This window comes from Apis laboriosa, unplaced genomic scaffold, assembly GCF_014066325.1.
Source record: "Apis laboriosa isolate Shangri-la unplaced genomic scaffold, ASM1406632v1 scaffold149_cov153, whole genome shotgun sequence".
Lineage (NCBI taxonomy): Eukaryota > Metazoa > Arthropoda > Insecta > Hymenoptera > Apidae > Apis > Apis laboriosa.
This window is the reverse complement of record NW_025221797.1, coordinates 512,781-540,111: the sequence shown is the minus strand read 5'-3', so window position 1 is coordinate 540,111 and position 27,331 is coordinate 512,781. Positions and strand designations below refer to the sequence as shown.

Here is a 27,331-nt window from a genome sequence, read left to right as displayed (position 1 = left end):
TAATAACAAATTTTATCACTTATCAGTTATTATTGTTATCAATTGATTACTATATTCTTGGATCGTTTAGACAAAAGTTTAATACTTGATTTACATATTACAATATCTAATAACTAAACAATGTAAAATTAATACATACATGTATAAAGTTCATTAAAGAGATATTCTCGTAACTCATGTATATTTTCATATAAATAACTTATAATTCGTACTATATGCTATTTGTACAAAATTAATGAGCCATAAAATCTTGCTAAAGATTTGCAATTACGGTATCCACGATAAGTTCCCTAGAAATTAGTCAATCGTAATTCCTCTCAAACGAAACTCACATTATTCTCTTGGTACCAGTAATTCAAGTTTAAAAGGACACACAGCTATAATTATGACAATCCACATTACGAAACGTTTTATTTACGCAAAACGTAAATTTTCTACTCGAAATTAGCAATCAATCTTCCGAAACAAATTACATCAAAATGTCACTGTGTTACTTCTCCATCAATTATCAAACGCGATTTCTTTTTTCATTTTACGGTAAAAAAAAAAAAAAAAAAAAAAAAGAGAGAAAGAAAAGAAAAAATTATGATCTCGCAGCACAAGAAGATTTTAAATAATTAGATCTAGATATTCGAATCGAGAGAGAAAGTGCCACCATGACCTTGTCCAATGAAATCAAACTGGGTTTATTTTTTTTTTTTATCGAAGACAGGAAATATAAAAAGGTGGGAAAAAGAGAGAAAATAGATTAAAAGAGTCGATGTAACGCATATATGAAATCATTGGTAATTGGAATAGATAAGCACATGGCTTATCCGCACAGTTGAATAATCATACTGATTACACGTGATTTACTACCTCAACAAAAAGTTGTATTTTTTGACAATGTATGAGGAATATTTCGAGATAATATAGTAGTTTTTATTTTTTTATTTTCATGTTTGCTTAACCTTGCTACGTCCTTGGATTATTTTCAGCCTAATTGTAATTCTCCGTTATTAAATGGTTTTTAAGTTTGAGAAGAATATGAATGAAAAGTTATTAAAGACGAAATTGTGAAGTAACATATAAATAAAAAAAATATACTGAAATAATTAAAATTTTTCATATAAGAATAAACAATTTTAAAAATTATTACAATTTATTATAATACTATGTATATTAAATTTCTTGAGATTGTAAGATCTAGATAGAAGGAATAATAATGATGAAAAGAATATTGAAAATATCCTTGGAATTTTTCTTCATAATCTCAATGCTAAAATGTAGAATTTAATAATGTAAATTGACTGAATAAAAAATGTCGGATTAAATGTTGCATTGAAATCATAATTAATATTTTTCAATTTTTCTTGAAAGATAACAAGATTTATTTGTTGACAAAATTGGATAATTAAAAAAATTATAATAGAATTAAATATAAATCTTGTCAAGTTTTAGATTTAATATATATATATATAATATTTTACATAATATTATTAAAATTGGAAAATTCGATAACTCATATATGATGATCTTACAATGATTCAAAATCACAAGAAAATTCAGATATATGATTATTTCAAAAAGGCATTGAATTATATTCAAGAAAAGTTATAAATTTTGTACATGCTTTGCAAACAAGAAAAGATATAAATTTTGTACATGCTTTAAAATAGCAACAGTACGAGTTTATTTAAATAACTTTTTTCTGCAAAGTTTGAAGGTCGCAGTAAGTGAATTTGAAGAATTCCATTTGTTTTCTTCTATTTCTTTCTCTCTTTTTCTTCTTTTTTTTTTTTTTTTTTTTTTTCATTGAAATAAAGATGTTGAAGTCTCTTAAAGTGAAATCACAAAAAGTCGCCTTGACATAATCACTAAGAAACATAAGCAAATTTTTTGTTAAATGTCTCTATGTTTGACATTAAGTAAATTGTTGACTCAATATATGATCATGTTTTCTCATTTAACTAATTTTTTTAAAATATCAAATATTAAGCATAATTTTCTAATATCATTTGATTTTAATAACATTTGATAATTGAAAAATTTATAAATAGTTAAAAATATCATAAGACATTTAAAGAATCATAAATAAAAAAATTATAAAAATCAAATTACATTTTAACAGGGTATAAACAAATCATAATTGGTAAAAAATTTGTTGAAATTTTAAATTTTTATATCATATATCATATAATTAATTTTTAATTGCAATTTTTAAAATATAGTATTATATAATTTGAAAGAAATAATATAATTATGATGAAAATATTCTATATTTTATACATTAATCTTAATTAAATGTCATTTACCATAAAAAAGATCCATAGACGTATCTTTTTTTCTGAAAAAATCCTTAAAAAAAAAAATCAATTTAATAATTCAAAAGTACTTAAACCGTCAGGATATATGCGAAACGATCGTCGATATCATCATCGCACAATTCTCTTTCGTTTTACTCAATTATTGTATCAACAAGACAATGCATCGTTGACGTGGGTTTATTCAGTTTCTTATGATTAACCAGTTAGCCTTGACCATTGTCAAAAGGCCAACCAAAGAAGAAACGCTTATATCCTCCATAGTTAAGTCCCTGCATTTTTTATTTGGCCACGATTTCTAATGGCATGAAATATTAGCTTCTATTTTCACCTTGAAATATTATATGTAGTTTAATAAATGTCTTTGGTTTTATATTAAATCAAAATTAATAGGCATTTCATTGCGTATTCATTCATTATGCAATGATCAATATATTTAAGTCAATTAAATTAAATTATTTTTGTACTGTATTTGGAAAAAAATAATTATACTTCATGCTTTTAATTAATTTCATACTCTATTTTTAATGATGCTTTAAATAACCAATATTTGCATAAATGTTTATAATTACTGTAATTAATGCTTTTTAAAATGCCTTTTTAAAATGTTTTTTTAAAATCCTGTTTTTTTTTTTTTTTTTTAGTTCAATATTAAAGCGAAGCGATACTTATAAATAAAGAATTTTTTTCATTTTTATTCTAATATTTTTAAAACATAAACATAAGCAAACTTGAAAATTTTATTTTATGAATTTTTAATTTAGAAAATTTAAAAAATAGTATAAAGAAATTAATAAATTCATTTCATGCATAAATAATTGGATTCTATTTCTGAGAAAAAGTATCATAATTGTAATACTTTGAAACAATAATTACTATAAAAATAAATTGTTTGATATCGATATAATGATTAAAAATATAGATATATGGATGTCTATTCTTATACATTTATATTAATTAAGTATACATTTACATTTCTTTTATTTTAAATTGAAAAAATAATGAAATGAACAATTCGCATAATCGATATTCTCCTATATTCGAATATTATAATATAAGTATGTAACCTTTGAACTTTTACAAAGATTCTTATATTTTTACATGTGTCTGGACTTCTTAAGAAACATTATATGCACATAGTTTTATCATATATGATGATGGAATTATTACAATAATCTAATATTTCTAATCTGTATGTATATCTATTTCTTATATCTTATATCTTTTTATATTTTCATTGAATTCCATTTTATAAGAATGAAAATTTTTGATATAATATTTGATTGGCTGAATTTTTATTAATTGAATCCATTTATCTAACAATGAAACTGTATTGTATACAATTTTAATGAATTTATTATCATAATATCGCGATATTAATCTTTATTCGATGAAACATCAGAGTGATAATAATTTTATTTGACGATTCATTGAATATCAACTGCATATAAACAAAATGTTTCATAACAGAGGTACAAAGGGCAAAATAGTTTTCTTTAACGAATACGAAGCGTTGATTGGCCATCTTATAACATTCGAGAAATAGCAGGAACAAGGCACAATTGAGAATGCGATTTTTATTAAATTGTCCATGGGTAGTTTTCTTCTTATCGTGAGAATCAGAGAACGAAAGAAGAGAGGACAAAGAATTGATATTTAAACGATGTCGCAATTTTAAAAGATAGGCATTGATCTATTTAACATTTTTTACTTATTGGAATCGGAACTTTACAGGTGCGACGTAATCGCATAAAGCAAGGTTGAATAGAATAACGAGATATTGTGACGTCTCACATGGCGTAAAATATGAATAGACAGACCTGCAAGGACACTTCTAAGGAAAAAATGTGAAATTTATAAACGATTATACATTTTATAATATTCAGCTTTGTTACCAATCGAATCTCATTTATAAATGTTAGATTTTTCTTTTAAATTTCAGATCGAATTCAATTTTCATATTAAATTAAATCGAATTCTTCTTATATGCTTAGAAACGAATAAAATTTTTCTTCTCAATTTTCAACGAAGTTAAATTTTTCTGATTAAAATTTTATCTGAATCCTCAAGTAAGTTATTATTAGTAGTTATTAAATCTTAACCCTCAATTCTTAATATTGGATTATGAGTAATCACATAATTTGAATTAAGTTTTTTTTTTCATTTTATTTTATGTTTATATTTTCTAAATAATTTATATTTTAGATTTTATATTGTTGTTTATTATCGTGTAAAAAATAAAATATGGATTAATCTTTCGTGTATAATTAAAATTCTATTTATTAAAAATAATACATTACAATTTATTATATTACATTTTAATGTAAAATTAAAATATTTGATTTCTGTATGATAGTACCATAATAAAATACGTACTAAAATTCACTAACGTATAATAAAGTTTTAAATATTTAAAAATCAAATAAAACTGTTTTAAATATAGATATTATAAAAATATTACAAAGACATAAGTATTACAAATATAAGTATTTCGATGTAAATAATAATTATTATGTATAATACAAATATTGATTAGTTAAATACAATTATTAAAACTTTTCTCATGTACTTACGTCATGTATTACTAATATAGATGCAATATAGATGTTAAAATCTCAAAATCACACGATGTTATAAAGGGTTAACTAACTTAACCTAACAATTGTGGATCATTTACGATCCGATCATATCAATTCTAAATTTAAAATTAAATTACGATTCATAATAAGCAAAAAATTTCTCGAAATCTTTATTTTCCCGTTTATTTATCTACTTCGTTTCCTTTTATAAGAAGAATTCGCGAAATTTGACGTCGAATTTTCAATCTCTTCTTGTGGTTAAATGTTTCCAAGAACGTTTCGAACAAATGCAATCAATTTATTCGATACGATTGTTTGTTCGGTTCGCTCGTATTATGTACGCTCGCCAACTAAATGAAATGTTAGGTATCATCATTTGTAAACCTTCGAGATAGTACGCCGACAATTGATTCGAGGGAAGAAGAGTTGACACTGTATTAATTCACGCCTCTCGTCTCGTGAAATCGGTTGAACGTCCGACCTTCTTATTGCCCTCTGAAACGCGCCAACTACGCGCCGGCTACTGCGCTGTTTGGCGCCTTTTTTAAAATACTTATAAATAGTGACAGACAAATCACTGGGGAAATAAACATTCGATTTAACTTGAATTCCACGAATATTCGTGAATTTTTTAAAAGTAGATAGATGACAATTTCTTTTATGTATTTTTCAAACATCAATATCATAGAAAAGATTTATCAAAAACTTTTTTAATTATTTATAACATTTCATTCTCATCATAATTATGAAAAAAAAGAAAGTTAAGGTAAAAAGAAAAGAAAGGAGAAAAAAAAAATAAAGAATAGTTTTGCGGTTTGACGCAAAACTGGTTGATTCACGTCATTCGCAAGTCTGTGAAGAAGGAGGACGCTACTATTATTCTTCTCCGTATATTTTTACGCTTTCGAATCCAGGAAAATGTATACCTACCTGCGGATCGATCAGGTTCACTTCCTCCTCTATTAAGCAACCACCGCCCCCGCGAAAATCGACAAGGAAAACATCGATGTTTAACTAGTGTTACGCTCTCAAAACGACAGATTCATTAAATTGCACAACATGCCTATCGATGAACGTTCTGTTTATGATAATGAGGATCAATGCAGAATCCATTAGTAATAACGGATTGCAGAACTTTCTATATCCGTCTCTCTTACACATATATCCGTTTGTTCTCCTTTTTTTTCCCATCTGTATCATAGCAGATTATGCACACAAATTGTATATACCATCATTTAAAAGTTTGGGATTTATTCGATGAGAAGGAAACTTGGATTTTTTAATAAGGAAAATACGAATGAATATTTCAATGGTTTATTGTATATCTATTTTTAGAAAAATACAAATGAAAGTTTGCTAAGTAATGCATTTAAGTATAATTACGTATAATTACGTATAATACTTACGTATAATTTGAAATTATAAAATTTCATTATTATTATAATTATTAATTTCATATTTATTTGAAATTTTACGATTTAATTTTCGATTTTAATAATCGAAATTTATATTATTATGTATATTATGTATATTATGTATATTATGTATATTAAAATAATATCAAATGACAAATTTTTTTATATATAACTTGTAAAATAATTTAAACTATATAATATTAATTGAATAAAAATACATATTACTTATAAAAATATAAAACAGGCAATATGATAGAAAAAGTCTCTAAAAATTATTCAAGATAAAAATTATCTATATTTCTGCATTATGCTTTATTTTATTCTTTTTTCGTAATCAATGAATATTAAAAACTATACTGAATTTTTGAACGTAGAATATATCCATGCATATGTATAAATATGTGGGAAAATATGTACCATATTCTGCCTCGTTCTTCGTGGTTTGTTTGCAGAAATCTAACTGGCATCATTAGCTTGGGAAATTAATTAATGAGCCGGAGCTGTGACTTACGATAACTTCTCACAAATACAGATAGGATGTTGCATAATCGCGTGCCTAAGTAGTCTTTGCGACATTATTTCCCTCAGTTATTCCATCTTGTTAACTTTCAGTGCTCGTGCACTAATCGAAAGCTACATGCAAGATTATATAAAGAATGATAATTAAGAAAAAGATGATTCTACATGCAAAAATAAATGGAAAAGGAAGAATAAAATTTTTTCGCTCGAAGCTTCGTTTTTGGAAAAATCAAATTTAAAATTTTCCTTTAATATATATGTACTTATTTAACCAATTTTGACGATAAGAATAAAATAATTAGACAGATTATTATATCATACAAAAATTTATATTATAATATCATAAAAGTAAAAAATCGAATATAGTATAATATATTTTCATTTAAAATATTATTTTCAATAAAATCAAATTTTAAAATTCATCGAATACATATGTATTTAATTAACTTTTGATCAAGTAAAAATGACTTAATTATCCATATAATAATTTTTTTTTTAAGTATCGTGTTGTAAAAATTAAAAAAATGTTATCAAGTTTTAATTTTGTCAACTTTCATGAAGTTTTTCTCGTCAATTATAATAATAATTTGTTTGTAGCATAAATGAATGTTGATGATACACCGATGATCAGACCTTTGATTCACAGGTGCATATGCTGGAACAATATACATACTTCGAATACCAATAATTATCAGACTATATTTTTAGCACCTTAGAACATGAGTGTGAATCATAGAATGCAAGACAGGTGACAGTCGGTGTGTAGGTACGTCAAATATTGATTAGCCTATTGATAATCAAAACTTTGGGAATGTAGTAACATGAAATTAGATGCTATTATTGAAAATCTATTTAATTTGATATATTATTAGTAATAAATAGCATATAAAGCGTTGTTTTTAATATTTAAAATTAATCAAGATGAAAAGTTTATTTTAAATTTTGTTCAATATTATATATTATATATTATATAATTATATATTAATATTATATATTATATAAATCAATATTTGATTTATTATGAATCATGTCGAAGAAGAAAAAACTTGTTGCATGCATTTGTTGAATTTTAAAATTATTGTGTGTATTCGTCTAATCTTTTATGAATGTGAATTCGAAATACATTATATTTTCTAAAAATATAAATTTATGCTTATATATAGTTCAATATTGATTTGTAGAACTGAAGAGCAATGATTCTTTATTAGAAATTAAATTAAAAGAAAAATCTATCTACAATATTTTAAATAGATCATCTAAAGTAACAGAATTTTAAATAAAATAAAGCCATTTATTTAAATTAAGTAATCAGTTAAGCTTACAATTATTTGACACTTGATAATATTGAAATATTAAATTTATTATGACACACAGATTTTTAACGGATGTTGTGTGTGATTCATCTCTAAAAATAAAACAGAAAAAGGGATTGCAGCATTTAACTATTATAAAAGAGAGTCCCATCTCAAAATATGTTGGGAAACTAATTATAATCTTTAGGATCCCAAGCTGTGAAAATCTATGTAAGATTCCAAACGAGATTCCTCTACTGATTTTTCTAAAATTTTTAACATTCTAGACATATTCAAAATATTAAAAATTATAGAAAGATTGATATTTAACAATTTTCTTAAATACTTTCAATATTTATACAAACAATATAACATGAAACAAAAAATTCTTAGCCAATATTGTGAAATATTCAAAAAAAATTCAAATTATTTTGACATCTTAAGGATTAAAATAACATGTATAAAATAAGATAAAATATAATCATTTTATTAAACAAAAAAAAAATGGATTAGAATTTTATTACATACTTTTATTATTTTAAGCTTATACTTATTATCATCTACAATTAATACATAAAGTTCACAATGAAGTAAAAAAATTAATATTAAAATTAATATTCAAAGAAATTAAATAGTTGTAAAAAAAATTAATTAATTACTTGGATATACAAATGTATTATATTTCAATTCTTTGATGGTAATGACGAATGAAATTGATACATTCACAATCTTTTTATGAATACCTCTATATTTGCGAACAGATGCATAAAGTTTACCGACAAAGAGTAAGCCGATATATGCGGTAAATCTATATGTATTCATCTTTCAAAGTCAAACAAAGACTTATGTCTCTGAACGAGCAAAAAAAAAAAAAGAAAATGTTCGATACGATATGCATCCAGAACGAAAAAAAAATATATATCTTTTAAAATATTTTTGTCCTGATATTTTAAAATCTTCTGAAAAATATTTTTGTTTTGAGCGTGATCATATTATTTTTGATGGATTTTTCCAGTTTTATATATTCAACAACTGAAAATTCTGACTAATTTGTGGTAAATATAATTTTTGATATTTTTTTTTTTTTTTAATAAATTAATATGATTATATATTCAAATTGTTGATAGCCAAATATGTTTAAATTTTAACTTCAGAAAGAACTTAAAGTTAAAAGAAAAAATATTTTATATAAACATTATCCAACAGTTATTTTTTTCTTTCATTCACAATTGTTGCATAAATAATTGCATAAACAGTTATATGAACAGCTGTTTGTATGAAGGAACGATTGGATACTCGTATCAATTTTTTTACATTCTTTTATTTATTTATATATAATATTTAAGTATTTAATATAAATATTTAATATAAATTCGAGTTAATTTTCAGATTGTCGATTGAAAGTACTAATTTTTTTCGAACTATACTTATTAATTAAGACGTTATATAAGATTGATCAGCAGATATTTCGTTGGATAAGAAGTAAAAACTCTTATCGCTTCTGAGAAACTTCCGCTATATACTTACATATACAAGTAAAATATGCTATCTGTAACCTTCTACAAAAGGCCAGTTGAAAAATATATTTCTGTTAAATATAGTTCTTTATTCAGTATTTAATAAAATTTGTACAAATATTTAGAACAAAATAATGTTACAAATAATTTTTTTAAGTTTATACTTACTATCATCTACAATTAATACATAAAATTCACAAGTACATGAAGTAAAATTATATTAAATATAAATATATATTCTTGACGATTCATTTACATTTTTTCATAATGGCGAGAAATTATTTCAGCACGAAACGTAACATTCCTTCTTCGCGGAGTCAATTTTTAATTTGAATGTGAATTACGCGATGTGAAATATGCGTCGGTTGCAGAATGTCGTTTCGATGAATGCTGACAGGAAGAATAAAAAAAAAGCAAAGACGAGTCGTAGTATGATACTAAGATGTTTCTTTAGAAATTTTTCATCTTGCAAGTGCATTCATAGAAAAGAAAAACTTAATGAATCTAAAGAACTCTGATCCATGTTGTCGACATTTACATGACGAGCATTAAAATTTATCAATTTTTTTTTTTAAGTATTTATATATATATATTTTTTTAATATTAATGCATATGCTAAAGAGAAAGCAGAACTTATAAAAAACGGAAAGAAGATTTGATAAATCTTTTCTTTTTTATGTATTTAATATTTCGTTGATTTTTTGATGAGTATTTATAAGATTTATTTAATTACTTGAATCAAATTTTTATTAAAAAAGTATCAATACGATCGAAAATTTAATTTCTGCACGACAGAAATTTCATTAAAAAATTGTCAATGAATTTTTTATTATTCCAATGATTATATATTATATGTAGAATACATCTATTATAAAATTGATTTCATGTATTTATTCTGCAACTATCTAAATCATTTTTATGAAAATTTCGTAATATAAGCGTATATGTGATCGAAAATTTCACTTTTAAGTTGTAAAAATCTTGTTGAAATCTTGTCGATGAATTTTTTAGTAAAATATAATTATCATAACATACGCTTTAATAACTGTAAACTATCTATAAAAAGCATTGCCTCATTTCGTATGCATTAAGTGCTTACATTCACATGCACTGTCATTGTTGTTACACTTATAAAATTGTTCGATATAGAATACTCTTGGAATTCTTCATCATTCTATTCTCCTTTCAGACTTATCTTATCAATAGGCGTCGCGTTTTCAACGATTCTTCGTAAATATCGCGAAGAAATATCTTTGATCAAATGAAAATATTCTGTATAATTAAATATTCGTTTTTTTACGTATTAAATGAATAACCTCCGTGGCTGCAAATAGATTTCGTCTAGTCATTTTCAATTAAAATAATATCTTTTTTTTTCCCTTGTATTTATCGCAAATATAAATAATAATTAAGTTGTTACATAGCTGTTAATTAAAAATTTATTCAATAAGCAGTTGCCACTTAACTTTTTTACTTTGAAAAATGTATGTTTATTGAGCAAATTGTAGAGTGCAGTGTTTTGTTTTGATACAATACAATTTTTTTTTTAACGTAATCGTTAATTTATATACATACAGTAATTGTATTTACATTCCATTTTTATTGTATTCAAGAATGTTATAATTTCCCATTGGTACTTATTACATAATTATGAAAATGAAATGTGAAACAGGATAAAAAATGACTTTATTGGAAAATAAAGAAGATATTTATTTAAAATTCTAATTCCAATTATTATTTTAATCATTTATATTGATTTATAAGGATAATCTAATCGTTTGAATAAAATATTTCTAACTAAATTATAGGTTATAGGAAATTTAATTAAATTTCTAATCAATTTCAAATACGATAAAGTATTTTTTAAAGATAACTTATTTAAAGATAACTATTCTATATAAATATTCTATATAAATAGATATCTAACTATAGATAAATTTTTATAGATATTATACATTTTCATTTTCAAGTCAATTACATTATTGTTACACGTGTTCAATATCAACAAATCATGTAAAATCCCATCATATTATAAATGTGATAGCATCACATTGATTTGGTTATCAATCTTTTGGTGATTTTATATTTCCCTATTTATATTTACACAACTCATTTTATCATTCTCTTTAAATATGTATTTCGATTCCATAAATTTCATTCGTGATTCGTTTCGATCGAACAGAACATTTTTTTTCTTTTTTTTTTTTTTTCGTTATTAATAGAGATTTTACGCAGACGATAATTGTGTGTAATAGGTAAAATAATCGACGGAAAATATAAAGATTTATAAGTGGCGCGAGATTTGAAAACTTTGCGTGCATTGCTGTGATTTGATCAGAACGACGTCCTTCAATTTCGTGCAGTAGTAAATGTTCATTTAAATCAAACATGCGTCCATTTCAAAATTTATGCATCTCATTAATTTTTTTTATTTGCATCGATTTAAAAAATATTTATGGTTATATAGTAACGTGATTTTATTTAGAAAATGAACAATTTCAACTAGAAAAATAAGAAGAGAATGAATTTAAATACATTTTCTTTTTATACAATTTTATATTTTGTTATAATATTTTAATGTATATATTTTTTGATTACAAAATTTAATATTATATTTTTTAAAAATTAATAATTGAGAAAAAAATATCGTTTCAACGTAATTATTAATCATTAATTTTTTCCTTATTAATATAATAAAATTTTTCTTGGATCGATATTTTATTTTTCATCGCATAATAAATAACAATTAATTAGAATTTACTTTAAAAAATTTTTTCATTTTATACAATAAATTAATATTTAAAAATTTCTAGAAAATTTGACAATACATATTTCCAATTTTCTTATCGTCACATTGATAATCTTTTACGAGTGGAGGACTAATAGAGAAACATGGGATTAGGTCACGCTTAAATGGAATAAACACTGCCTAAGTTAAATGGAACGGTATCTATGATTGCTTACCGCACCCTTTTCTATCTCCGGCCCAACCCTTTTGGTCACCATAGGGAATTGCTCCGGTTACAACGATACTCGTTGTCCTACGTCTTTAATCCTTCTTGTCATTCAATCCTTCTTGCAATTTTCGAATTGGATTCGTTTGCTCATCCACTTTTTTTATTCCAGCCATGATAAACATGCCAATAAAATTATCGATATTGTTGATATTCATAAATGTGAAAAGATAAGAGGTGAGCATGATAAAAAGGCTAAAATTGAGATTTAATTATTAGTCTTTAAAAAATATTTATTTTTTGAATATCTTAGAAAGCTAAAAGTTACGGTGAATATAAATTTACTATTAATTTCAATTAAATTTCCAATCAAATTTATTTAAAATTGATAATTGCACAAAGATAATATATATCATGTATTAAAATAAAATATATATATTGATAAATGATATAAACAATGTGATTCGAATCGCGTAAGAATTAAAATATATTTTCGATTCCCTTTGTTATTATTTTTTAATCAATTTTTTTTTTTTTTTTAGAAAACTTAAATAATGGTCTTTATCCATTATTCATTAAATAATTATACTAATTCTCCAATTCTTAATGATACTCCTGCTTTACTTCTAATTTAACTATCATCATAATTTTCTGCATCAATCCATTTCCTGCTGTACGAATATTTTTGTCCCTCGTTGTACCTCAATTTCTCTCTACGTTCGAGCATACAGGGATGAAAGTGTTTTAATCGGTGTTTATAAACGGAGAATCATGAATATCGGCCAAATTCGTTCGTTTCTCGATCAAGTTTAAAACAGGCAATCATCGTTTCGATAACGTTCCCAAGATAGCATTTCTACGAGATCCTAAGCGAGATTAGTTCAGGCTGTATCGTCGATTGATCGACCAATCGATACTGTGTCGTTTCCTCGAACAATTATCAGGAATTAAGGGACAATTTACTAGTGAATCGCGTTAGAGGAGCGTCCGTTCCGATCTCGCAAAGAGGCGCGTCAAAGTGAGACTATGTCACACATCGCAAGGCCATGGTGTGTATTATAAACGTCTAAAAGGGGTAGAGACAGGCCGTCCATTATGCATGCTTGCACAATGGATACGTATCTAGGCCTGCCACCGGTTTTATTAACCGTTTGACAGCCCGGGATGTATTATCGTGTAAAAATGACGTAAATAGAGAGACGCCAGCTGTTGATACACAGGGAAAAAGCTTCGATTTCGAAAAATCTACGGAATTATCTATTCCGGAAATCTTACATCGTAGCAAATCGTAGCAAAACTAATATTGATTGCGAAGTTGTAAATTTTTACTTAAACTCGTTGTATTATATATGTACAATCTGAAATGTTAAAGAAATGAATTTGGTGGTTGATCGATATAAAATTCAAAACGAATGATGGATTCAAAATATAGAATTTCAATTTTCGAAATTTAGAAGATATTTAAGTGAAAGCACGTCTCACGTATTATCTAATTATCTATTTAATCATTGTTATTTATCGGAACAATTTAGATAGCAAAACGACTTTGAACAACGATTGACACTTTTTTGTTATCGAGACGATTTTCTAAGAATGTGATATTATTAGGATTTCATGAGATTTGATATTTCGAATCCATATTTTATATTCATAATACTTATGAAGTTTGATCTTGTTTGCAGAATAAGTTAGGTTAGGTTTAATAACCTAGAAGTTTATAGTATTGTATGTTATCTTATATATCGTAGTTACTCGTTATTTCTCGAATGTTGTTTAATCTTATGCAGCAATCATACTATTATATATTTGTTACATATGTATAACTACTTGGAAATGAATTTCTGTATTTGCATTAATTAGCAACCGCAACTAAGAAGTGAAACGTAATAAGAATTGCTTTGTTCATTATATAATCGTGTTTAACTTAAATCTATCTTTAAACAATGGATTATCTATTTTTTCACTCTACATACATTATAAAAGAATTATCTTATTATAATATACAATTTGATGTGAAAATATTAAGCGTGAAAATGAAAAGAAAAAGTATGAAAAGAAAAATATTCTAAAAACGGGGAAAAAAAAATAACAATACTACCAACAATATTACCAAATAGCATTATCAAATTTTTCTAGAACATCTTTATTGCAAACTAGCCAAAATGAACAGCTTCGTCATTATTACGCAAATGGACGGCGTTCAATAAAATTTAAGGTTAGGTTGAATCTTTATTGTTACATATATCAAGCATTTGTTATTATTAAGTTTTCCGATATTATTTTTTTCATTCTTATATTTTAAAATTCCTCAAAAAATTAAGTATCATAAAACAAATTGTCAAACATTTCTTTATTAATGAATTTCTTCAAGTGTATCGCGTTTTAAAAAAATTATCGGAAATTTCTTCAATTCTTCATCGTATGTCACCAAGTTATTTTAATAATAGTTTCTCAATGTATCGTTTGTCGTAGTAACTCGATAAATCATCATGTATATTTTCATTGTTTGATTGAATGAAATAATTTTACAGTGAGAAACGAATAAAATAGAATCGTGTCGTCTCGTGATGATATATTATTGGCGTGTCTATTCTTGACGTAAACTTAGGCGTAAAGTCAGAAGTGAGGGCCATACAGAACGATAGCACATTTCGTCTTTTCATTACTTCGTCACGCGATCTTCTTGGTCCGATTCCTCCTGTTATTCATAAATATTATTTTTAATTTCGGTCATCACGACTAGTTTTTGATGTAATTGGCCAAGTCATTCGAAATATTTATTCGATGATATAAATGTCAGAAGATAATAATCGACGTTAACGCTTTCATTTTAAAAGTGTGAAAATTGTTTCTTGATCATTAGGAAAAGTTTTTATTTTTAATTAAACTAAATGTTATTTTGTTTGTTCATCATGTGTGATTTATTCTGTTTTGATGATGAATTTATGGGGAAAAAATTCTAAGACTTATTTTTCGAATAGCATTAATCTATTTAATTAATCAACGATTAATAATTAAGAAAAGATAAATGGAATTAGGTCTGAATTGATCTCATTTAGAAGTTATGTAATTTCAAAATACTATTTTATTTTAATGCATATTCTATGTTTTATTTAGAAAAAAAAGCATTGCAGCAAAAGATATAGGTTGCAAATTAAAAAAATTATATATTCTAGTCTAATTTGTATCTAATCTAACATTATTATTCAATTTTATTATTTGAAAATTAATTTAATTAATATTTATGAATAACTATTATAAAATATAATATAAAATATTTTATCTTTTATTTTATTTTATTTTAATTATTAATTAACGTATTCAACGTGATTCGAAACTCGAGAAAATAATGATAAGAAAGATAAAATTCATAAGGCTTTTGAAACAGTTTCTTCTCATAAATTTTGTCGCAAAGTATATAAAAGAACCGTTTGACGTCAAATAGATTCACTGCGTCAATATTATGTAAAAAAAAAAAAAAAAAAATCATGTAATCATTCTTATGTTTCTGATTGTTTTTTTTTTCTGGAAGATTCTATTTCGTGATAATTTACGACAATAAAATCTTCTGTGAAAACACACGTGTTAGACCGATAACCAAAATGGTAGGCTTACTCAGCTACTTTGTCGCTAAATCACGCAATAACGTTATTATTTAGATAATAATATTGGCATATATGCTTCTTAATTTTATGAGTACATATTAATACATCTAAGAAGGGGATGAACTTGAAAAAAAAAATCATAAAGAAAATATATATCATAAAAATTTTATCAATAATTCTTTTAGAATTTTAAAGTATATGTTAAGTATATATTATAATTATATTATGATATATAATTAATTATATTATAATTATATAATAATATATATTATATTATTCATATATTATAATTATATTATGAATATTTATGAAAAATTTAAAGATTTAAAAAGATATTGAATGTATAATAAAATTAAAAAATGTAAAAAATCTAAATAATGAATATTATTTGTATATTGTTATAATATTTATATAGGTGTAACAAATTTTTATTTAAATTTCTTTTCTCTGGCTATAATCATAAAAATGTGATAAAAATATAAATTCACACGAATATTCAAAATTTATTTTATAATATTTTATAATATTTTATAATTTTACACTTATATGAAATATAATGAAATAAAATTTCTTCTTATCTATATATTTATGTAATAATAATTAATTACATAAATATAATAATTTTTATATATAATTATATATAATTGTATATATATATATATATAGAATATTCCATCTTCACTTGTGTTTTTCACAAATAATTGATATTGAATTTAAACAAATTATTGATATTAAAACAATAATATCACGAATATATTTATTTTCTGAAAAATAAATATGGAATTTTAAACTACACGACTAGTAAAACACTTTTAGTTTATTTTAAATTAACAAATTGCATATGATTTTATACGATAAACTATAAACTATTTGTATAAATATTTAATGAATAAATTTTATGAAATATATGGTTTACAGCGGAAATACGAAGACTGCTCCATTCTTGTCAACCGGAAGTATTGATTAATCACAGTCTTGTTTGAAACGTGATACCGATAAGACATAGAAAAAATCTGTCCATTGTAACTCATCAATTATTCTATATTCTATGTCCTTCTATAAACATGTATATCTTTTTAAGACTTTAATCATTTAGAATGGTAGAATATAAACAATTATATAAAATATATATAACTTTGTTTTATACCATTTTTTATTCTCAATACAATTAATATTCAGCGACTTGCAATTGTTTTACTGAAACGTTTGATATAAATAAAAATACGTTTGATATAAATAAAAATATATATAAATAAAAAACAATAAGAATTATTTTTGAATTTTTGTTTTTCTCACTTAAAAATAAAATATGTAAAATAAAAAATGAAAAACTTAATTTTTTTCTATTTTCTGATATTATAACTTTTATATGGTTAATTTTTATATTTTATTAGAATTATATATATATATATATATATATATATATATATATATATATATAATAATAATAATAATAATAATAATATAAAAATTCTTTAAATTGTCTATGAAAAAAAAATGAAATAAAATATTTATAATACATTTAAATATCCGCATATATTGCCCCATTCTTTTTTACGTTGAATCATTCAAAATGATATTTATAATTTTGAGACACACATTTAATGTCCAGTTTTAAAAACATCGTCACACACAGAGTGATGTGACATTTCTTATTTCCTCTTCTCGCCGTTACATGATACGATTATTACCTTCAACCATAAGAGATTTTCGACGATGAATATATTTATCGACACAATGCTGACATATCGTAACAATTTAGGACAAAAGTATTCGAAAATGTCGTAACATGGCATTTGTAAAATGTCACTAGTACGATTAACAACCTTGTTTAGAAAGGGCCCTACAAGCAATTGCAAACTATTGTTACCCGAAGTATCTTGAGCTTCATGCATGTTCTAATTTCATTTTTTTTTGATACAAATATATTAACATAATAAAATTATATAATATTTATTCTTATAATATTTTTATTTATTACTTTTTAAAAATATTTCCTATTATATGATATAATATTTTTTATTTTTATATAATATTTATACATGATATAATATTTTTATATAATATTTTATATAATTTTATATTATTCATATATACTATCAGTTTTGCATGCTATATTAAATAAAAATCTATTTATTATTATCTCATTTTTTTATAATAATATATATATATTATATATATAATAAATAATATATATAATATATAATAAATATTATATAAATAAAATCATATAAATATCACATCTTTTATATGATATAATAGAAATATTTTTAATGATGATATTATTGTGAGTAATAAATATTATATTCTCACTTCTATGAAATTACTTATTAAAATAATTTCATGTACATGCACATTTATTCTATTATATATTTAGAAATTTTTTTTCAAATTTTAACAATATTTTTTAATTTTAATAATCTTAACGAGAAATGATAAGTGAGAAAAATTTTAAAATTAAATTTATATCGACAGAAGATAATGGATAGATCGTAGAATTCTAAAGATCAGATATTTGCAAAATATAATCTACTTAACATAATATGCGTTATGTACGAGAATAACACAAGTTCTTCGCGGAAGCACATCCTCATTAGGTCGCTGACTGAGCATGACTGAAAGTAGCTGCGATTACGCTTTTGGAGTCCCATGGAGAACGTAATCGAAACGCCTTTGTTCTTGGATTATCGAGGTCATTCGTGATTATTCATTCTTTTTGCTTTTTTTCACGCGAGTTATTTTAAATTCAAATGATAATTAACCAATGACTTGGTAATACCATTTTAATAGTATTCTGTTTGTTCCATAGTTTTAATTATGAAATTAATTGAAATTCGAAAAATTTACTTTTCTTTTTGCATTTAACATTGTTTAGTTTATAAATTTATCTATAATTTAAATTATGAAGTAAAATTTTAAAATTAAGTAAAATGTAAATATATATATAAATATATAGTATAATATATACATATATTATATATATGTAAATATATAGTATAAATGTAAATATTTTAAAATTAAGTAAAACATAATATTTAAAAAGTGCCAGAAGTAGTTCTGTAAATAAGCATTTATTGATTACATATTTGCTTATACTTTTAAATTGTATACAAAAGTGAAGACTAAAGATAATATTTTTAAAAGGAAGTTCTGAAGATCCATTAATAAGTTTTATTCTTAAAACAAATTTTTCAAATTTTTTTTTCTTTTTCCAAAAAATGATAAAACAGATAAGTACGACATAGTATTTAAAAAATTTCATAATATTTTTTTACTACAATAATATAATAAACAATATTATTAATTATAGTTAAAATAAAATAAAAAAAAATAAGAAAAAAACTAATGGTTGCAATTAAAAATGTTGTGTGTCGCGTGAACTTTTGCGTTTTCTTGTCGGTAAACCGGCGTGGTTCCCCCCACTCAAAGGAGCTTTTTCCTCGATCGAGGCGCACACCGATGGAGAAATGCCGCCTTGCCGTTTTGCTCGTCAGTCGAGAATGGCGTAAGCTTTCGACCGGACGGTTTTTCCGATCGGTGAACACGCTAAAAACGTTTCTCTTCTTTCGTGAAACACGAAACACGCGAGAATCGAAATTGTGACGCGCAAGTTTATGTCCTCAGATTTCTCTTCTATATTTGTTTTATTTTTTTCTCTTCTTAACAACATACGACTGTTGGCCAATAATCCTACTCGATTTTAATAAGTGCCTCTCTTTTTGTTACGTTAATATACTAATAATATACTTATTAAACAAAAGGAAAAAAAATAATAAAATTCATATCGTGATATCGAGTGTTTGTGACTAACGGATTTCTGCAATTTCAAGTTTGAACTTTCATGAATTCGCGGGAATATTCAACGAACTTCGTGATTATATCTATCAGTGAAACAAACGAGTTGAATATAACCAATGCAAAATAACTCGTTTCTTTTTAATTAAGATAAACATATAATTAATTATAAATTATATGATAAATTAAGTGATCGTGAACTAGTTGAAATTGAACGTAAGATCGACCTAACCTCGAAAGTTGTTTTTTTCGATGGTCATCGAATTTGAGTGTTTTCGATCATTTCTACGCAAACAAATCTATTTGATAAAAATCAACGAAATTCTTTATGGCGAACATTGTTAAGAATTGTCAATAGAATTGGTTTAAGAAAGTTTCTTTGCGACAACGTGGTTTCGAAAGTACATAGTGATTTCATTGCCGCTCGACACCTTGAATTCATCTGAACGAAGGTGGTCGATCGCTGCGAAGGATTTCTCACAACCTTGACCCACTGGGATCAATTCGTTGTTACGATTATAAGACACGAACAATGCTTCGAATCGAAGCCTTATAGATATCTTTGATCAATGAACAAAGATGGTTTTCTTAGCTGAACAGTGAATGATCAAAAAATGCATAATTCTCAAATGATTTTGTTCGAACAATGTTTCTGTGTCGAAACATCGAAAGAAAACGATTTTTATAATCATTGTGGAATAAATTGAAAATCATAAATATACATACATTTTTATTTTTGGTGATAAAACGTGAGATTGTCTAATGAGATTTCTACTATGCGAAGACATGATTTTTGGTGCTCTTCAAGGTATTTTATTATTCTTTATTTATATGAATAATTCAGAAATTTAGTAGTAATGATTACAAATATATAATTTTTACATTGTACGTAAATATATGGAATGAATATAAAAAAAATAATCCTTAAATCTTTTCTGTAATAATTTTAGATTTATTTTGAGATTTATTTTATGAATGATATTTTATACATTTTGTTATATTAATTTACATTATGATTAATAATTTTGATTTTATTTATTGTTATAATAATTCAAATTTATATTTTTTTTAAATTATGAACAAATTATCTATTCGTATAAAAATTTCGATTTTACAAGATTCGTATTACATATTTGAGGTTAGCTGTACATATAAGAATATAGCATTAGAAGAATTAACGTATATTTATTTAGAAAAATTTTCTTTAAACTTTTAGATATTAATGAATTTGTATAATTGTATTTTAATATTTATCTAAAGCAGTTTCATATAAAGTACATTATTTGTTATAATATAATTTTATTATTTTCTTAAATTAAATATTTTGTCACTTGTTTCGCTTTTCATCTAAGACTTTTATTTATTTATTGTCAAATATTAATTACTGAATCTTTCTTATATTTTTTTATATTCTTGACAAAATTACATTTCACTTTAAAAATTTAAATTTTAATTATGATTTAACACGAATTCAAAAATCTTAATCTAAATAATCTAATCTAAACTCTTAACGTAACGTAACTTAACCTAACTAAAATTTGATTTAAATTCAATTTAAATATAAAACATTATTTGCATTGTTTTCTTTAGGATATTCTACATTTAATTGTATTATTTTTATTTTTTAACATTTTAATTATATTCTATGTAATTATAATGATCGTTTTTATATATTTATATTTATAATTTATAAATATTAATTTGTATTTTTTTAAGAAATAGCGTGAATTTTTTTGATTGAAATATTTTCTAAATTCAAAACTGATATTCTTAATTCTCTCATCAAATAGTATAAAAAATATATATACATCCAAGTCGATAAAGTTTGTAATATTTACCAAATTTACTCACAATAGTTACTTGATGTCCATAATTTTATTTGCGTGCTATCTTAACTATTTGCGGTTCGAATCACGTTTGAGATTATAAGTTACATACTTGTAGATAAGCTTCAAAAGTGTTCATAATTTTCTTATAGTTTCATATTTTAGTAACCCACATACACAACAAGAATATAATAAGAAGTTTGCGTTGATAAATTTCTACTGAATTAAATTTCTATATGGAGGAGTATATTTTATGTTCCAAATGAAAAAAATAGAACGAAGCATAATGTATGAGATTATACAGAATAACATATAAATAATCCAATTATAAAAAACACGCACGCACATATAATATTTCCAACGATTAATTATTCTTAATGCCCTAGTTTCTCTTACTACTTGTCCAACGATTAAATAAATTTACAACATTCGCGAATCATATGATAATCTTAACAATTTGTCAGGATCAATATTTCAGAGGGGTTGAGAGGTACTAAAAAAGAGTTCATTGTAACGTACGATCGATGAGAGAAACGTTAATACATCGCTCTTCTTGGTTTCGTATTGAGCTATACGATACCTGGCTGATTAAATACAGAACATTTATTTTCATTCTTCTTGTATCATAATTGTTATAATTGATAAAGTAAGCATTCGACATTCTAACATTGCATTATAAATTATGTAGTCTAAATACGATCAAAGTTTAAACAAAAAAAATAAATAAATAAAAATAGATGTATATATGTTTCGATTTATAACTTTGATAATGTACGGATAATTTTTTTTTAAAAATATCAGATCATTTGATAGGTTATTTGTATCCAAAATAAAATTCGAGAAAAATTTAAAGGTTTATAGGTAATTTATAGGTATTTTTAAAAATATTTTTATAGATCTATAAAGATCCTACGGTAGAAATTTAAGTTATTTTAAATACTATGAAAGAGAAGTGGAATGAAAAAATTCGAAAAAAACGATAAAACCAGAATCGTGGATCATGATAGAGAGATACGATAAACTCGAGTAAAAGTAGACGGTGTATAGATACGATTGGCAGTCGGCCAATCGTGATATCATGAATGTATGCATCATGCGTATAGTCTGTGTTTTCCAAATGAGCTTCCGTCATAGGAGGGAATACTTTCATTTCGCAATGAAATCCGTAAAACATTGGGCGTTAAGGCAAAGCGTATTTTTGTTTTACACCTTTTTAACTTTAAACATTTATTAAATATACTGAATTAAATTTTTTTGATTTAATTGAAATTTCTTTATTATTCAAATATTCTGTTAATATTCTATTTGCTTTCAATGTGCTACTATCTAAGCACAATAGTAAAATTAGTATAATTTCATTATTATTTAATATAAAATTAATATATTTAAATAAATACTTGATTTGCAATGGTATGAAGAATGAAACTTACTATATAATAAAAATATAGATATACTTCAGAATTCTATCTAAAAAATGATAAGATTATTTATAGTAATTTTATAGTAAATTTATAAATGAAGAGATTTTATTCAAATAATAATTGAAATATAATATTATTTAAAAATATCCATAAAATTTAATAAATCTAATTCAAATAGAATTAGAATCATATTTTTATTTATTTTTATAAAAACGATCACATTAAAATTAAAAAATTAATTCATTTTACAAAATATAAATTATCTAAGTTAATTTTCTAAATTTTTATATAATTGCTTTTTTTATCAAATATAAATAAAATTATGATTTATACATATTTTTAGATATTATATATATTTATTATTTTCATTAGATTTAATTATAATTATCTTTATTCATAAAATATATTTAACTACAAATTTCACTTTCTAAATTAAATTTAGAATTCTCAAAACAATTGGAAAATAATCTTCATTATTATCACTAACATTCCAGTGTTCAAACAATAAATTAATATTACTAGTGACATTTTACAATGCTACAAGTTATAAATAATCAGTATAGCTAATAAATTGTCTTGCATAATAGTTTGTATAACTACATGAAAAATTTTACAAGTCAATTTTTCAAATGAATTTATTTCCTTTGCAATTTATTTACTTCATATAAAATCGTAAAATTATAAAAAAAAAATCTATAATTCGTAGAAGATACATAATTCATATATCTACCAAATCTGGAGAATTTATCAAGAATAGTTCTTTCAACAAAGATTAAAAATTACTTCTTTTGTAACTTTCACGATATGAAAAAAATCTTTATATTTTCCCAGACATTAATAAATACTTTATTATTGTTATTAAACTCTTGTATCATTTTCTTTATAAACATGATTATTATTATTATTTTCTGCATTGTGTTTTAAAAATAAAATTTCAACTAATTATATTTTTTTATTAAATTAAATTCTTTCTATTAAATACGTTTAGTAAATGAATATAATAATATTTGGATTAATTAGAATCTAAAATTATCTGAAGTCAATTTTTATAATTTTGAATCCATAATAAAAAGATCAAAATTAAAATTTGATTCATATAAATTCAGGCTACTATACCAATTTCAACTATCCATTCTGAATTTTCAAACGATATCAAGAATGAAAGAAATATGAAAGCTTTATCTATTTACGTGTCTAATCATTAGAACTTAAAGAAATATCAAATTACATTCCAATGAATATAAGCTTAATCTTTCTATCGTTTCAAACGAAATGCATTGTTCATATCAAGTAATAGTCATAATAATAATGTTTTATTAAACGATAAATTTAGAATGGTTATTCATCTATCATGCAAGAAAGAATGAATCATTAAATTCTAACATCAAAAAACATCTTCCAGAATCTCGTTTTCTTCGTTCACTATTCTTTATTATCTTTGTATATTCGATATATATATATTATCACAAATTTAAAATCCGTGATCCATATTCAATTTGGCCTGAGATCATTCGTTTTTCAATCAACAATTGTACATAACAGTCAATAGTTTACACAATAAGTAGTCGGGCAATATTAACTCGAGATTATGGTCGTGATTATATTAATCGTTTATATAATTATTAGAAGACGATTTTGCAATTAATTAGATTGGCAAAACATACTGATTTATCAGATATTTATTATGTTATGAATTTATTAATATGGTTCATAAAATTAGAAAAAAAATAAGTTACTTGAAGCGCAATAAATAAATGATTATGTTCTATTTTTTATTTTTTATTTCTTATACATTGAAAGATTGAAGTAGATTGAATTTCTTATATATTATAGTATGTAAATAATAGAATGATAAATTTCAATATATTATGTTTTTATGATAATATAAAATAATTAAAAAATTTTAATTATATAAATATGTATATTTCTTAACTACTATGTGGTATAAAGTATCAAAAAATGTGGAAATGTGGAATGGTTAACTGGAGATTTCTGAAATAATTTTAAACAACATTTTCCTTTGAAAAAAATTTTCGTTACAGCTTTGTTAATGAGTTATTAATATTGATCAATCACAGAGCACGTAGGCTAGTTAAGCCGTGATGGTAGTGTTGGATATATACCACCAGTTGAGCACAAACAAGTCTATATTAAAGTCTAGTGAATATAATAAATGTAAAAGAAGAAGAGGAATTGATAAAGGAGAAAAGGAGGATTTTTAATCTTTTCCCTTGTTTATCAATTCCTTTTCTTTTTATTCTTTCGAATAAGTATTATCATTCATTTATTAGAAAAGAAAATTGTTAGAAAATTTTATATTTGTATATCACAATTTGATATTATATTTTGAATAACGAACTTTATTCATTCTATATGAATAACAATTAATTAGTTTAATTATTCCTAAATAAAATATAATTCGATATAATTTTTTTTTCTTCCTATAAAAAATCCCTTTTTTAAACGAAAGATTATTATAACTACGTCAATTCTAAATATAATATCGTTTATAAGAAGATCAGTTAAAAGATATTTGTACAGGCATATTCGAAATCTCTCGAAGAAAGATAACGTAAAACCTCACGCGATATCATCGAGATTCAAAGTTAACAATACGATCATGAAAGCAACAATAAAAAAAGAAAACACACATAAGAAAAAAGAAATTGAAAAGATATAAAAGATATAACACATAATAAAAAATTCATAATGTAATATTGCTTCTATTGCGGACACAAAAAGAGTGAAGTGATTGGAATTGGGGATTGCGGAGAACGAGTTAATGCGAGAAGGATACAAATTATTGGTGACCATTTGAAACGATAAACGATGACAGAGCATTTACCAAGTATTACAGCGTGAATTTCGTTATCTCGACTGTTTTATAACATGAAATGTTTCGCGTTATGATATTTGCAGCGACGTGAGAGATACCTTTGCTCCTTATCGTCGTCAAACATTTGTCGTGGCGATGTGTCGTACAGGAATAATACTATTTTTTTTTTTCGACTTATTTGTTTTAACGACTCGTGCACGACAAATATTGAGATTTCTCATCTATTATGACTGGAAATTTGAAGAAACTTTCGCTATATTTTCTTATTTCCTTTTATGATTAATATTAGTTGGTATTGATATGATATAATATATATTTATATGATATAATATATAGAAAGAAAATAGTAGAATTATTTCATTTTATTCATTTTTTTATTTATTTTTTAATATTGTAGTTTGTTTTAAGATGTGATAGTTATTTCTTCAAAGTTTAAAAATTGATAAATATTGTTTATTAGATTTAGTTTAGTTAAAAAATATTTTTGTAATATAAATTTTATAAATTTTTACTCAAATTTAATATTGTTTTATATTATTATTATTATTTTTCTTTAATTTTTTTTTATATATATATAAAATCATTATTTATTTTTCACAAAATTTACATATATTAAGAATTAAAAATATCATTTGATCATTAGAAATGGATTTAATATAATTGAGGATAATTATATTAGATGATAAAAAAGTTATGTATTGCTATGTGCCAAAGCATCTTAGGAGCTTTTTATTCATTCTTCAAAAATCAGCGCAGATCCATCTTTAGTTCCATAAATAATGATATAAGAGGGGTGACAAGCATGATAAAATGTGGTGTCAACTTTTCGTCATATCGTTCACTTCCGAATACAAAGACTCAATTCCACAAGGAGTTTTATTATCGAATAGACTAATATTACTTACTTAACTAGATCCATTACACTATACAATATATCTATATATACAAGGTGTCGTCAAAAATGTGAAATTGGTTAATTGGAGATTCCTAAAGTAATTTCAAACAACATTTTTCTTTGCAAAAATTTTCGTTTATTGACAAGTTTTAAACAAAAAACATCAAATCACGGAACGCGTAGATTAGTTAACTTGTAAGAATAGTGTTGGGTATGTATTGCCGATCGAACATGAACAAATCCAAACAAATATATCGAAGAAAGTTTGTTAAATATAACAAATGTAACAATATAGTTTGTTAAATTTTTTTTCGAAAAAAAATTATATCGAATCTTATTCAGGAACAATAAATAAAATAATTAACTATTATTCA

The 27,331-nt window shown here is 23.8% G+C and overlaps 1 protein-coding gene across 2 annotated transcripts in view; it reads left to right on the top strand.

Moving 5' to 3' along the window:
* Nucleotides 1-27,331, top strand: part of LOC122710491 (phospholipid-transporting ATPase ID) — a 61,805-nt gene that overhangs the window by 6,099 nt on the left and 28,375 nt on the right. The window contains exon 1 of one of the 2 annotated variants that reach the window (XM_043928378.1): nt 19,719-20,787. The exons of the other annotated variant lie outside the window; for it this stretch is intronic. The gene's annotated coding sequence lies outside the window, so the exon portion shown is untranslated. Of the gene's footprint in view, nt 1-19,718; nt 20,788-27,331 lie in introns of those variants that run through there. 2 annotated transcript variants of the gene reach the window in all.